The 13,335-nt window shown below is 45.1% G+C and overlaps 1 protein-coding gene across 1 annotated transcript in view; it reads right to left on the reverse strand.

Annotated features, from left to right (window-relative positions):
- The window catches only part of TMEM163 (transmembrane protein 163), a 253,004-nt gene that overhangs the window by 113,878 nt on the left and 125,791 nt on the right, over positions 1 to 13,335 (reverse strand). The gene's annotated exons all lie outside the window — the stretch shown is intronic.

Below are 13,335 nucleotides of genomic sequence, written 5' to 3' on the forward strand. Positions count from 1 at the left end.
GGCTACCACCCAGCAGTTTGTAATTTTAATTACTTTTCTAAGGGTTTAGAGTAAAATTTTCTAAACCACTATGAAAACACTGGTAAATCAAGAAAGCAATTAGGAGTGGGAAATAAAATGCACATTGCCAAGCAGTCAAAAAGCAGCAGATCCTGGTATCTTAGGAGACAGAGGGGGTGAATACAATAAAAATAAATAAGATCTGCATATTGTGTGTTTATAGGGGGAAAAAAAATGGTCAAGCATTAAGAGAGTAAAACAGAGCCAGGGTACCGACTATATAAATACCAAAGACCTAGGAAGGTGTGTTCAAATGTCCCCTCCCCAAAGTTACTTAGTAGTTGTCAAGGCCTTTCGGTGTTCTTTAAACTTGCACCAAGAAAACACCAATTTGGATGAAGAAATTACCTGAAGACCAAATGGTAGGGTAAACTCATTCACAGGAGGTGTTATGCTTGCAGGTTTCCCAGCTACAAGACGGGAAGAGATTCATGATGGCTCACATTGATGTAAAGCCCTGTACAGCTGTGCAGGCTGTTGACTGCACAAGGGCTTCCTGCCAAGGCGTCCAGTGAGGGCCAGGGGACCAGCCAAGCTGAGCACCCTGGGGTGGGGGCTGCAGCCACACTCAGAAAAAAGGGCCTTTTCCTAATATGCTCAAAGGTGTCCCACGGCCTGGCGGTAATTAGGCCACATGGTAGAGAAGAAGGTAGGAACCGTTTGCTGAGCAAGGCCAGCCCAGACCTGCCGGGCTCCGGGGAGAAAGGGGGCAATGTAGGGATCCTAAGCATATAGCCTGGAAGGCCAGACAGAGGGGAGGGGAGGAAGAGTCGTGACCTCTTTGGCCCTGTTGGAGTTTTCTTCAGCATAGCTTGAGGGGGAAGAATGAATAGGAAGGAAATGATCACAAAGCACACGTAGTAACAGCTGGGATAACTTTATACAGATGCTCGGCCTTGATTTCCACCTAAACAATGGGACCTGGTTAAGCGGTCTGGAAACGAATCCATCTAAACCACAGTCAGACCCCCATCCCTGACTCCCCACCATTTCTGCTTATGTTCTTCCAGAAGCCCAGGCTGAGAACTGCCTCCTAGGGTGTCAGACAATTCCCTAGGGGTAATGCTCACACCTGCCTTTATTTCAGCTCCACACACTTTGCCTGAGGGTCTGCCATGTGTGCAGGGTTGTGAAACCAGGGTCCTCCTGAGTAGGAAAGCCTTTCCGTGTCCCCTGTTTCTTGTTTGTAGGGAAAAGGCCTCAGCCTCCTAGACCTTCCCTGAGTTCCAAAGGGCAGAGTCAAACAGTTACTAATTAGGGAAGTGAAGGAACGCAGAAACAAAGGAAAGGCAGTCAAACAATAGTGTAGTGATAAAGCAGGGTCCTAGTTTCTCCTCAAGGGACATACGTAACAATCTGATACACGTCTTAGAGTTGTTCTCCCCACAACCCAGGTGGAGGACGGCAACTTCAGGCTGAGCACAAGATTCCTGGAGCACCGCCTTACCTCACCCCCAGAAATCAGAAGAAAGGCACACACCCTGCAGCCCTCACCCCAAATTTTGCTTATGAACTCTTCCCTGAAAATGATAGGGGAGTTCAGGTCCTTTGAGTGTAAGCCACCCATTCTCCTTGCTTGGCCCTGCAATAAACCTTGCTCTGCTCCAAACTCCAACGTTTCAGTTTGTTTGGCCTCACTGTGCGTCAGGCACAAGGACTTAAGTCCAACAATAGTTGCAGGCACAGAAATGAACAGAAAAATCCCTGCCCCCGGGGTCACAGTTTGGTAGCAGAGACAGACACATAGGCAGTGTTTTCAGGATCTTTCCTAGCTCCAAGCCATCCCTCTGTGTCACCCTCTAATGAGATAGGTCTCTCATTACAGGGAGCCGTGCCCAGCCTCTAGGAAGGCAGAACAAATTCACTGCAGCTGTGCAGTGTGTCCAATTGGGCTGGGAGAGAACACAGAAGATTTCACAGACAAGCTGAGTTCTATTTTAAGTTAGGCAGGATTTCAACAGGTGATGAACATTCTACATCACAACAAGGCACATTTTGGGGAGACAATCTCCAAGCAGTACTGAGTCCCCAGGAGAGGCACTGAAACAGAGCAGGACCCTGTGGGGCTCCTGGGCACAGAAGCTTTTCTGTCCCCGGTTTCTTCTTTGTAGGGAACAGCCTCCAGCCTCCGTGACCTTCCCTGAGTTCCAAAGGGCAGATTAGAACAGTTACTAATCAGGGAAGGGAGGGGATGCAGAGACAGGGGAGGAGCAGCCAAGAAACAATAGTGCAGCCTCAAGGGATACACATAACAGTCTCTTTGATCTCTTTATAGAACTAAAACCCCCAACAAATGGAAGGTGTTAGTATTCTTCATTCCAGATTAAAGGAACCAGAGAAACTCATGAAGATTAAGAGACTTCCCTGGTGGTGCAGTGGTTAAGAATCCGCCTGCCAAGGCAGGGGACACGGGTTCGAGCCCTGGTCCGGGAAAATCCGCGGAGCAACTAAGCCTGTGTGCCACAGCTACTGAGCCCGCGTGCCTAGAGCCCGTGCTTCGCAACAGAAGAAACCACCACAGTGAGAAGCCCGCGCACCGCGACGAAGAGTAGCCCCCGCTCGCCGCAACTAGAGAAAAGCCCGCGCACAGCAACGAAGAGCCAACGAAACCAAGATAAATAAATTAATTTATAAAAAAAAGATTAGGAGACTGCCTGCTGAGACCAGATTAGAGACATGCAGGCCCTGCACACACCCTAATCTTATCAGCAACCCCAGCCTTGAAACATTGCTATAAAACTCACCAAATTCTCCCGGGTTGGGACACACAGTTCTCAAGGGCATGAGCCCACAGTATCTCCCTTTGCCTAGCAAAGCAATAAAGCTATTCTTTTCTAATTTACTCAAAGCTCTGTCTCTGAGATTCGATTCAGCACAGGTGCACAAAGGCCGAGCTTTCGGCATCAGCACTAGGCTTGTGGAGGGCCCTGGGGTACCTATGGAAGAGGAGTTCTCCACGGAAAGAAGGTTGAGGAAGGACCCTGGGGACTGCCTATGCTTAAGAGTTGGGCAAAGATGGAAGAGTCAGTGAAAAAAGAAAAGGAGCCACGGGGAGGAGAAAAATGAGCGCTGGGAGGTTTAGTGCCTTAAGTGCTTAAGGGAAGGGCTGGCGGGGGCGGGAGCGGCTACAGGATCCACAGGTGGACAGACCCCCGAGGAAAGGACACTTGACTGGTCAGCTGAGCAGGTGAAATGGAGACAAGGGACACAAAGGAAGAATAGAGGGAGTATGAGGGTTGTGAAAACTCTTAGGGCTCTTAAAAAGGAGGTCACAAAATATTAGGTGCGGAATTATGACCTGCCTGTGAAATTCTACAAAGTGGTTTTAGTCATGAAGGGTCTGTTGCTGTTAAATTTCTCACTAAGCCCTAAATTGGGAACCCAATTAGGGCACTGGTGTTCACGTTTTCGGGGAAAGCTGCACACCCGGTTATAAGGGCCTGATCCCAGAGGAGCCTAATTCTAGCTTGCAAAGCAGCTCTCCCAATACGAAAGGCCACCCATTATGCGGCAGTGAGAATTTTAAGCTTGAACAAATGGCCCAGCAGGATTCCTTACCAATCTGGCTGAATGCCTCTCAGAGGCCAAGGTTTTCTTTTTTAGGAGAGAAAGGTCTCCCACACAAGCCAGCAGGAGCCAGCAGGAGCGCAAGATAATGGCCGGGCCTCGCCTGAGCCTCTCTGCTTACAAAGCTGAGGGTTTAGGGCTGGCAGGGGACATGGCTCTCCCCACATCTAATGCATCTGCAAACATTTCAAACACTCTTTGCAAACAGGTCCACCCCCGTTCTTCTGATGCACAGGGTTCCTTTCTCCCGGTTATAAACGCTAAGGATAGGAGGTAGGGACAACCCTTTAAAGTCTCCTAAATGGACTTATCATTAAACAAAGATACTAATACATCCTCCCTGCTGATATGCTGCAGAGCCAGCACTTTCTAAATCTTGCAGATACCTTTATCTGTGCACTGTCACAGCCCATCCAAACCAGTTTGCTTGTTCTGACTTCTCCAGCCTGGAAACTCTCGGCAGCTGCAACTATCTTATTCCCATTTGTAAGCCCCTCCTCCAACCTCACCCCAGTGCCAAGCAAAGAGGCTGACCCACAACAGACACCCAATAAATATTTCCCGAAGTTAATGAAGGCAGCAGCTTTTTTTTTGCCTTTCAGATACACATACATATACATGTCATATACATGAAACAAGCAGGACCCTAAGGGGTCCTCCCTGTACAAGTCCTTCCTTTGTCCCCTGTTTCTTATTGGTAGGATAGGCTTCATTCACCCTCCTGGACCTTCCCTGAGTTCCAAAGGGCAGATTCAAACAGATGCTAATCAGGGAAGGGAGGGGATGCAGAAACAAGGGAGGAGTAGTCAAGAAACAAAAGTGCAGCCTTGGGGCAGGGTCCTGGTTCCTCCTCGAGGAATATACAGAACTGTATCTTTAGTTCTGCAGGAACTAAGGCCCTCACCCAGGTGGAGGACGGCACCTCCAGGCTGAGCACAAGATTCCTGGAGCACCGCCCTGTTCCCTCACCACCAACCAATCAGAAGAAAGTCACACACCCTGCAGCCCTCACCCCAAATTCTGTCTACAATACACATACACACGTATATGCACCACACATCACAATACACCACGCACAGAAAGATATGTGTACGCATGGACTCTAAGTCAACTCCCCTTGAGAAACGAAATATGTGTTCTTCCTCTATGGGAACCACACCCTCTCTCTTTTGGATGGTCCTTTCCCTCCCTCAAGAATCCCTTCCATCAACCAAGGTCCCAGCAGGGAACAGAAGTCAGTCCAAATGGCACAAATCAACAGACCTTACCTTGCAGGGTTAAGGGGGCAAAATTAAGATGGTGAGTCACCCAGGCACGTAACATTCAGAAGCCAGTTCCACTCCTAAGGCTGGAGTGACAAGGGGAGGGGGACGGTGTCCCCAGAGCCAGCAGGAGCCTGGAGCCCAGCTAGAGATGCCACTCCTGAAAGAAGTCCCTGTGGGCCCCCTGTTCCAGAGGCTCAGAGCCAGGACGGAGGGAGCAGGGAAGCGTCCCAACCTCCCTCTCTACCTGCCATCACCCGCAGGAAGCTCCCAGGTGCCCAGGCCACACCCACACCAGCTGGGAGGCATTTCCCTGCTCTCCCCCACCTGCCACTGTGAGCCTGGGGGCCCACAGGATATTTACGTCTATCCTAAATGAGGGGAAATTATGGCTGAATGATTCCTTTAATTTTCCAATTTTCCTACTTTTGATAATACAGTTATATTAGCTTCAAAATTTTAAAATAAGAGAAGGGATGGTTTTCAAATGAGATATTCAATGTTCTGGCAGGTTTGTTCATCCAAGTTCATGTGCCCGAAGCACAGTGAGGCCAAACCAACTGCAAGGTCGGAGTTTGGAGCAGAGAAAAGTTTACTGCGAGGCAAGGAGAGGAAGTGGCTAATGCCCTGAAAAGCCTCGAGCTCCCCGAAGGGTTTCGGCAAAGCATTTTTACAGGCCAGGAGAGGGCGGATCGTGTGTGATCAGCTCATGCACGATTCTCTGACTGGCTGACGGTGAGGCAGCAGGGGTTAACATTATCAGTCCTTAGGCTCCAGGAGGCCTGGGGCTATGTGCTCAAGGTCTTCAAGTAGTTCTTCCATTTGGGGGAGGAGGGGGGTTGGTTCACATCAGCAAAACAACTCAGGAAATTTGCATCAAATACTATTATCTAGGTACTTCGGAGAGTAGCTAAAGCAGAGGATATGCGGGAAGGCCTGTCCTGGGAAGGCCCCATAGGGTCCTGCTCCATTACAGGTTTACATTAAAAGTCTTAATCACAGGACTTAACTAGAAAAAAAAGTTCACATATAGATTCTGCTCACACTTTTGTGTTCTGGATTTGCCCATTTCAAAATGATCACTCTCACCAAAGTCAAACAGGAGAACCCAGACAGACCCACCTAAGGGAAGAGCAGAACATTCTGGTTATGTTAATGCCTCCACTGCACTGATACAGCCTTTCTGGAACCAGAAATGTAATGGGTGACATTCATGTCAGTGAATAGTCAAGCATCCTGGTTAGGTTACCAAGGCTGTTGCCCCAGAATCATATCCCTACCCCTTCCTGGAATGGAAAATAACTGCTCTTATCTGAGTTTCAGGCTCAATTACAAAAGGAGGAAGCTGCAAAGAGAAACACAAAAACTGGTTTAGAACCTACTAGGCCCAGGAAGGCAGAAGACCTGACCTCCAGGGGACCTTGAGCCTCATTATATGCTCATTATAATACATTAGCATATGCTAAAGGACATACCCACCAGCACCATGACAGTTGATGGCCGCCATGACAACAACAGGAAGAGCATATATAAGGACGATAAGGAGTGTTGCCTCAGTTCTGGATCCAAACCACACCCCTGTCATCAAAGAATTCATGAATATTCTTTCTTTACTCAATTCCCTCCCTTTTACCTGGACCCTCCTATACATACCGTGTCTCATCCCAAATCGGGCTGAGAAGTTGATTTGCAGATTAAGTTCCTGCTTCTCCATTCTTTGGCCATTGAATAAAACTTTGTGCTCCTTATTGGCTGTGCAAATTCAAGCAGAAAAAGAACCTTCCCGACTGAGGCAAGGGGCCTCTGCCTGGGCTAGGACCCTGGCACGGGTCCAGGCGACCAATTTGCTAACAGTTAGATCTTGCATGTGTAATGTTGCATGCAGCTATTTTGAGAAGATTAATTTGGTAACAAACTGCAAAAGGCATCAGATAACACACATGGTACACTTAATATGAAAAATACCCTACACATCCAAAATGATACTAATATGCCGTGGTGATTACTCCCCTTTCATCTTATCCCAGGAATCTGACAAACAACCTAGACAAGGTAATTCTGATCATGTGAAACCTCGTGGCCTAAGTGGATATATAAATAACTCTGTGTGTGTGTGTGTGTGTGTGTGTCTCCACGTACATGTGCATATAAAGCAACAATTTTTTTATAGCTCAGCCAAGTGGCACCTGACAACGTTCTCAGGAAAGAGAGAGGTAAAAGAAGACTACTCTATTCCCCAACAACTAAACTTACTATTATACATTCCCTCCATCCCCAAATTCCGTACCGCAGAGTTACAAACCTCTATCCTGAACCCATCCAGTATTTAAATGGACAATCACAAAAACAAATAGGATGGTTCAATTATTCCTACAGGAGATCAAAGGAAGCAGCAGAAGTTTCCAGCAGGTAGAACACCTGGAAGGAGTCCACCGAAAGGGCAGGATGGCACCAAGCCCTCCTGTGCTGGCGGGAGAGTCTGGTCCATCCACGCCCCACCCCACTTTTCGACAGCAGCCCCAGCTCCTGTAACTGCTTCCCTGCAACCCCCAGCTCACCCAAGTCCATTCAAGGGGGTGCTATTATATCTACAAGAGGGAAACTATTCCCATAAGAGCTTTCAATACAAGGATTACTGGTAAATTTTCCAGTTCGTTGAAACATATATAACATATATATATATATATAGTGTGGACATAGAATTCTTTTTCAGAACTCGATTTGTTTTTCTCACGTTACAAAACAAAATGGATTTAAAAAAAACACACCACCATAAACCTATTTACCTACAAGTAGGACATTGATGCTATAACTGACTCTGGAAATTTTTCGGGATGATTCATTCCTCCTTATTTTCTTTTTAAGTAAATTTGAAGTTTCTGTCACTAAGTACTTTTTTCCCCCTAATTGCTCCCTTACAAGGAAGGACAAGTGCTCTTTTAGGGGTAGTGAAGTTGGCTACACGAGGCATTGAGACAGACTTGGATTTGAATCCAGTTATGACCCTACATCAGCCATAAGTCAGGGCAAAGTGTTTTATGTTTCTAAACCTCAGTTTTTGCGTCTGAAAAGTTATTAGATACTAACTCATAAAGTTGTGAAAATTAGAAGGAACGTATGTAAAATATCAGTCACGTAGTAAACAATTTACTTCTCACTGCATGGGCATTCCTTGCTAAAAAAAAAAAACCTAATTCTTGGCTCTTGGTTAATGGTAAGGATTTCTTTTCTTACATACAACATGAAAGATCATATGTGATACCAAATTGAAAAATCTAGTCTTACAAAAACAAAGTCACAGGAAACAAAAAGTACCTTATGTATCAAAGATTGATTATTAAACCCAGGGAAGATTTGGTACTTAAAAGAAATCTAAACCCCAGGCTTTCATCAAGAGCTTCAATAAGCAAAGCAGAAGTATTTTACTTCTGCAATTACATGTTAATAAAGGAATTCTCTTAAACTTAGAAGATGAATTTTCATGGCACTTTAAATGCTGCTGTCTGGACCTCAATGACTTTTATAGTGAGGCAAACAAAGGTGAAACGAGTTAGAATTCATTAAAGGTTGCAAATTAATTAGTCTGTCTCAATCCCATGAGTCAACAGCCATCAATTTAAGAGACATAACACCATACAATGGATTTTAATTAGGAGAGTTACTAAACTGTGTAAGAACCAAAACCTGATTGTCAAGCCCAATTAAGCAGGTTGATGGAACAGACTATGTGATGCTGTAAAGTTCTCCTTTTGCAAGAGAAGAGTAAAACAAAATCCTGTTCAGGAGCTCACCAGCTTCCCCTCAAAATATATAATAATATACATGTAATAAAATTCATTCATTCATTCATTGTGCAAAGGATGTCAGTCTTTGGGACAACAAGAAATGAATCTGGAACTGGGTCCAAGACTAATGCATTTATAAGTCAACAACCTTGGGACACAGGCAAAATGTGAATAGGGGTTCTGGCTCAATCTGGCTCTGGCCAACCAACCTCTCCAGGTAAGGTTTCCTAAGATGACGACTGAGGCTCAATTCAGTTCCAAGATGCTATAATGAAGACAAACTTCGTGACTATTGCAGATACTGGTGCCGGTGGGAACAGAGTCAGGGCAAGGAGATGACATTCAGGGTCAGAGACACATTGGGCAAATCGGGCAGAAAAGAACTTGGAGTCCAGAAGGTACCAGCAGTATCCTGAGACAGCACTTCCAGTTAGCCCTGCTCTTTCTTTCCCTTTTTTTTTTTTTTTTCGTGAAAACCAAGCTTCTGTCGCCTAGAGTAGCTCTTTGAAAAATAACTCACCAGCCTTTTTCCTCTTAAAAAGTCAATTACTTTTTAAAAAATTAACTAGAAAATACATACCACAGAAACAATCTTCACACCCTCTTCCAAGTGTCTACATGCAAATAGCCTTAACAACACATCATGCTTGTCTCTTTCAGAAAATATCTGAAATTCTCTACTTCCCTTTGGTGAGAAAAATTGAATGTCAACATTCACATTCATTCCAGAACTAGGTCCATTTTCATTCAAATATAAAATAGCGGCTACCATCCCACTCTGGCTGCTTTGCTGTATGGACTCTCCCCCATCACACCCCACAATGATCCCATAACTACAGGAGCTTAGAACATTCTTCACACTATTTGGGGTGGGGAGATCTTCTTATGACCTTGATGCAGAGATTCTACTTTTAGTTTCCCCATCCTTTCCCATTGTACATATCAGCACATATACACTAATTATTCCATATCAGCCATGAAGAAAACATCTTTACATGAAGCACTAGAACCAAAAAGGCAGCTATCCCTCCTACCTCTGGGCTACTGATTCTCCATTTTAAATATTCAGTGGCTCAAAATACGCCTACCTATAAACTGAGGAGTTTTCCCTTCCAAATGGTGTCATGAAGCTCTGTCACCCTAAGTGTGGGTAGAAATATCAAGAGATACCTTGATCAAAACTGCTTGGGTTTACACACACACACACACACACACACACACACACACACACACACACACACAAACACCCCAAACAGCAGAGGCCCATGACAGAGTACAAGAAATGCAAGAGCTTGAGGAAACTTTCAGAGGGTTTCCTGGAAAGTATGATCATTTCAAAAAGGTAAGAAAGAAAGAAAGCTGTGTACTATGGAAAGATGCCTTCTGAGAGAGAAAAGAACTAAAGAGGGGGCAGACAAATGATCCAGCAACCCCACTCCTGGGCATATATCCAGAGAAAACTCTAATCAAAAAGATACCTGCACCCCCAGTGTTCACTGTAGCACTATTTACAATAGCCAAGACATGGAAGCGACCTAAATGTCCATCAACAGAGGAATGGATAAAGAAATGTTGTACATAAATACAATGGAAAATTACTTGCCATAAAAAGCATTAAATAATGCCATTTGCAGCAACATGGATGGACCTAGAGATGATCAATATTAAGTAAGTCAAAAACAAATATCATATGATACCACTTCTATGTGGAATCTTAAAAAGTGATATAAGTGAACTTATTTATGAAACAAACAGACTCACAGACTTCGAAAACAAACTTATGGTTACCAAAGGGGTGGGGGGGATTAACATATACACACTATTATACATAAAACAGATAAACAACAAGGTCCTACTGTGTAGCACAGGGAACTCTATGCAATATCCTGTAATAAACCATAATGGGAAAGAATATGAAAAAATATGTATATGTCTGAATCACTTTGCTGTACACCAGAAACTAACACAGCATGGTAAATCAATGATACTTCAATAACAAAAATAAATTAAGAGGGGGCAGAGGCTAGGGCAGGGACAGGTAAGTTTTACAAATGCATACGCACCTAGACTAATCGGAAACCCCAACTCAGGTCAGTCCTGCTTCTAGAACAACCAGCTGCATAGAACCATTTAGTCATGATAAATGCTCAGTCTCTGGGAGAAGGAAGAAAAGATAACCTTGCATCCAATTTTATGGCAACATTAAGTCACAGGCAACCGAAGAGGAGGAGGTGGTGCTGTCGCAGGTAGGGACAGCCTCCACTTTGAGAGGAGAAGAGGCCAAAGGCAGAGGAAGCGCTTCCGGGGATTCAAGGAGCCTAAATTCTCTTACCGGCAACGAGCAGAAAAGAATCCACCTGCTGGAACACGCCCCACATGCTTCCTAAGACATCTCTACTCTACCTCCTGTAACGATGGCACTAAAACATACTTCTCAATTTTAGGAGGCATCTCTGCGCAATGATTGTTTGGAAAAAAAGAATATATTGGGATAATTTCATTTTCACTTACTCATGTGGAAAGGGAAACTTTGGAGCTCCCTTGGAATGTTACTATTGGCATAGCAGTTACTTGGAACCCAGTGGTCTGGATTTGAATACTCATCCTACCCCTGCTAAGGATGGAAAACTGAGCCAGTTCTTTCACGTCACTGTGCCTGGGTTTCTTTACCTATAAAATGGGAATAATAATCTCTACCTCATGGAGTTGCCGTGTACTGAAGGAGCTGATACACGTAAAGCATTCAGAGCGCAGAGTAAACACCTACCAGCACGGAAGCTTTTAATAAGTAGCTCTCATCATCATCACCCTCTGGACGCACATATTTGTCACTTAGTGATAAAACTTTCAGAGGACAAAAATCTGATAAGAAGCTCCTACAGACTGAAGGAAAAAAAAAAATCAATCAAACCAAATCCAGGGCTAAGGAGGCCCCCATGGAGAAGGCCACAGGCCCTCAGAAGTGGGAGGTCGTGTGTCTGCAATTGAGGTAGAATTCCAGGGCCGAGAAGGGAGCTAGAGCCAGTGGAATTCCTGGAAAAGGGCCTCACCACACCCATGGGTGTTACCTTCAACCCAGGCTCTCCAACTTTAGCAGGCTCCTACTCTATGCTCAGATTCTCATATGAAGTCATACTCCCCCACCTCCCATCCCCCAAGTCATACTCCCCCACCTCCCATCCCCCATGCCTGCTCAGGCCACACTGGCTGCCCAGGTGTTCTGGGAAGCCTACTCCCCTTCTCAGGACCCCCTGTCTTGTCCATCCCTCTGTGTGGAATGCGCCTCCCCAGACACCTGCACGCTTATTCTCTCACATCCTCCGCGCATCTGTGACCTTCTCAGTGAGGCTTTCTCTCCTTACATTATTTAACAAGGAACTGCTATTTTGTTCTCTGGTCCCTTTCCATTTTCACTTTTCTCCATAGCACTATTAACAATGGAATATGTATGTTATTTCTTTTGCGCCCCATAAGGACCGGGATTTCTGTTCACGGATCTAGAACGGCACCTGGCACGTAGTAGGTGCTAAATAAATGGGCTACGAGATTGCCGCCCAGGAAATGTAAGCTATTGTTAGAAATAAAGGTTAAAAGATAAAACAGATGCACCACTAAACTCTCCTCGCTCTTCAGGTGGAATCACATTTTTGGAGGCCCTAATGATATCCAAGTAAAATTTCTCAGCTGTCGCCAGGAGCAAGGTTGAGAAACAATGTAAACCCTTAAAATCAAAAGCATAAAAATAGAATCCTGCCAAGAGAGGGCTGGATCAGAGAAAGGCATCAGCCTCGAACAAAAACCACGAACTCACCACCAGTCATGGTGTTCAAAGCAGCATCTGCAAGGGCATGTATTCATTGTGCCCTTCCAAGGTCATGGAACAAACACCCAGAGAGCGTAGAGTAGGGTTGCCAAGTGGTCTACACAACCCCTTCACTGTCACCCATGTGAAAATCATAGGTGGAAAATTCCTCCCACAAACTGAGTTTCAAGCAAGATACAATCCTCAAAGTTTATTTGGAAGGCAACGTACCCAGAACCATGAATTTTTTGACCATTTCATTCTAGAAGACCTCTCTGAAACTGCTTGTAAAAAGTAGTCCAAAAACACAGGATGAAGACCCAAGATTCTTGCTAAGGAAAGAAGAAAGCAACCTGTATTGGATTCATACTTGAAAGTTTGTCAAAACCATCTACAAGGTGAAAGTATCAACAACGTGCCCAGACACTGAGCGTGGCCTGAAAACATAGGGAAGCTGTAACTTCCATTTACAGCTAAGGAAGTTCAGGCCACCAAAGGCCATGACTTGTCCAGAACCACAGAGCTGGTAAACTGCAGAGCTCAAGGCCCAGCTCTGGACCCCAACTGCACACACTGACCCCACAGATGCTCCATGGCCAAGACACTTTATGGACACCTGGATGTTCTTTAGGAACTTAAAGGACAGGCCCCAAAACTGCATGCTCTGCCTGCAGACATTTTCATTCTATTATAACCACATCACGTGTAGAGGCATTTGTTAAACTTATACATTTAATTTCTACCCCCACCCCTCCCCAGAAATAGGAGTAGAAAGAGAGAGCAATCTCACTCTCTTAACCTAATCCATTTCCGGGTGATGGCTGCAAATAGAATCATCTGTAAAACTCTTATAATCTCA

This window comes from Balaenoptera acutorostrata, chromosome 8 (assembly GCF_949987535.1).
Source record: "Balaenoptera acutorostrata chromosome 8, mBalAcu1.1, whole genome shotgun sequence".
Lineage (NCBI taxonomy): Eukaryota > Metazoa > Chordata > Mammalia > Artiodactyla > Balaenopteridae > Balaenoptera > Balaenoptera acutorostrata.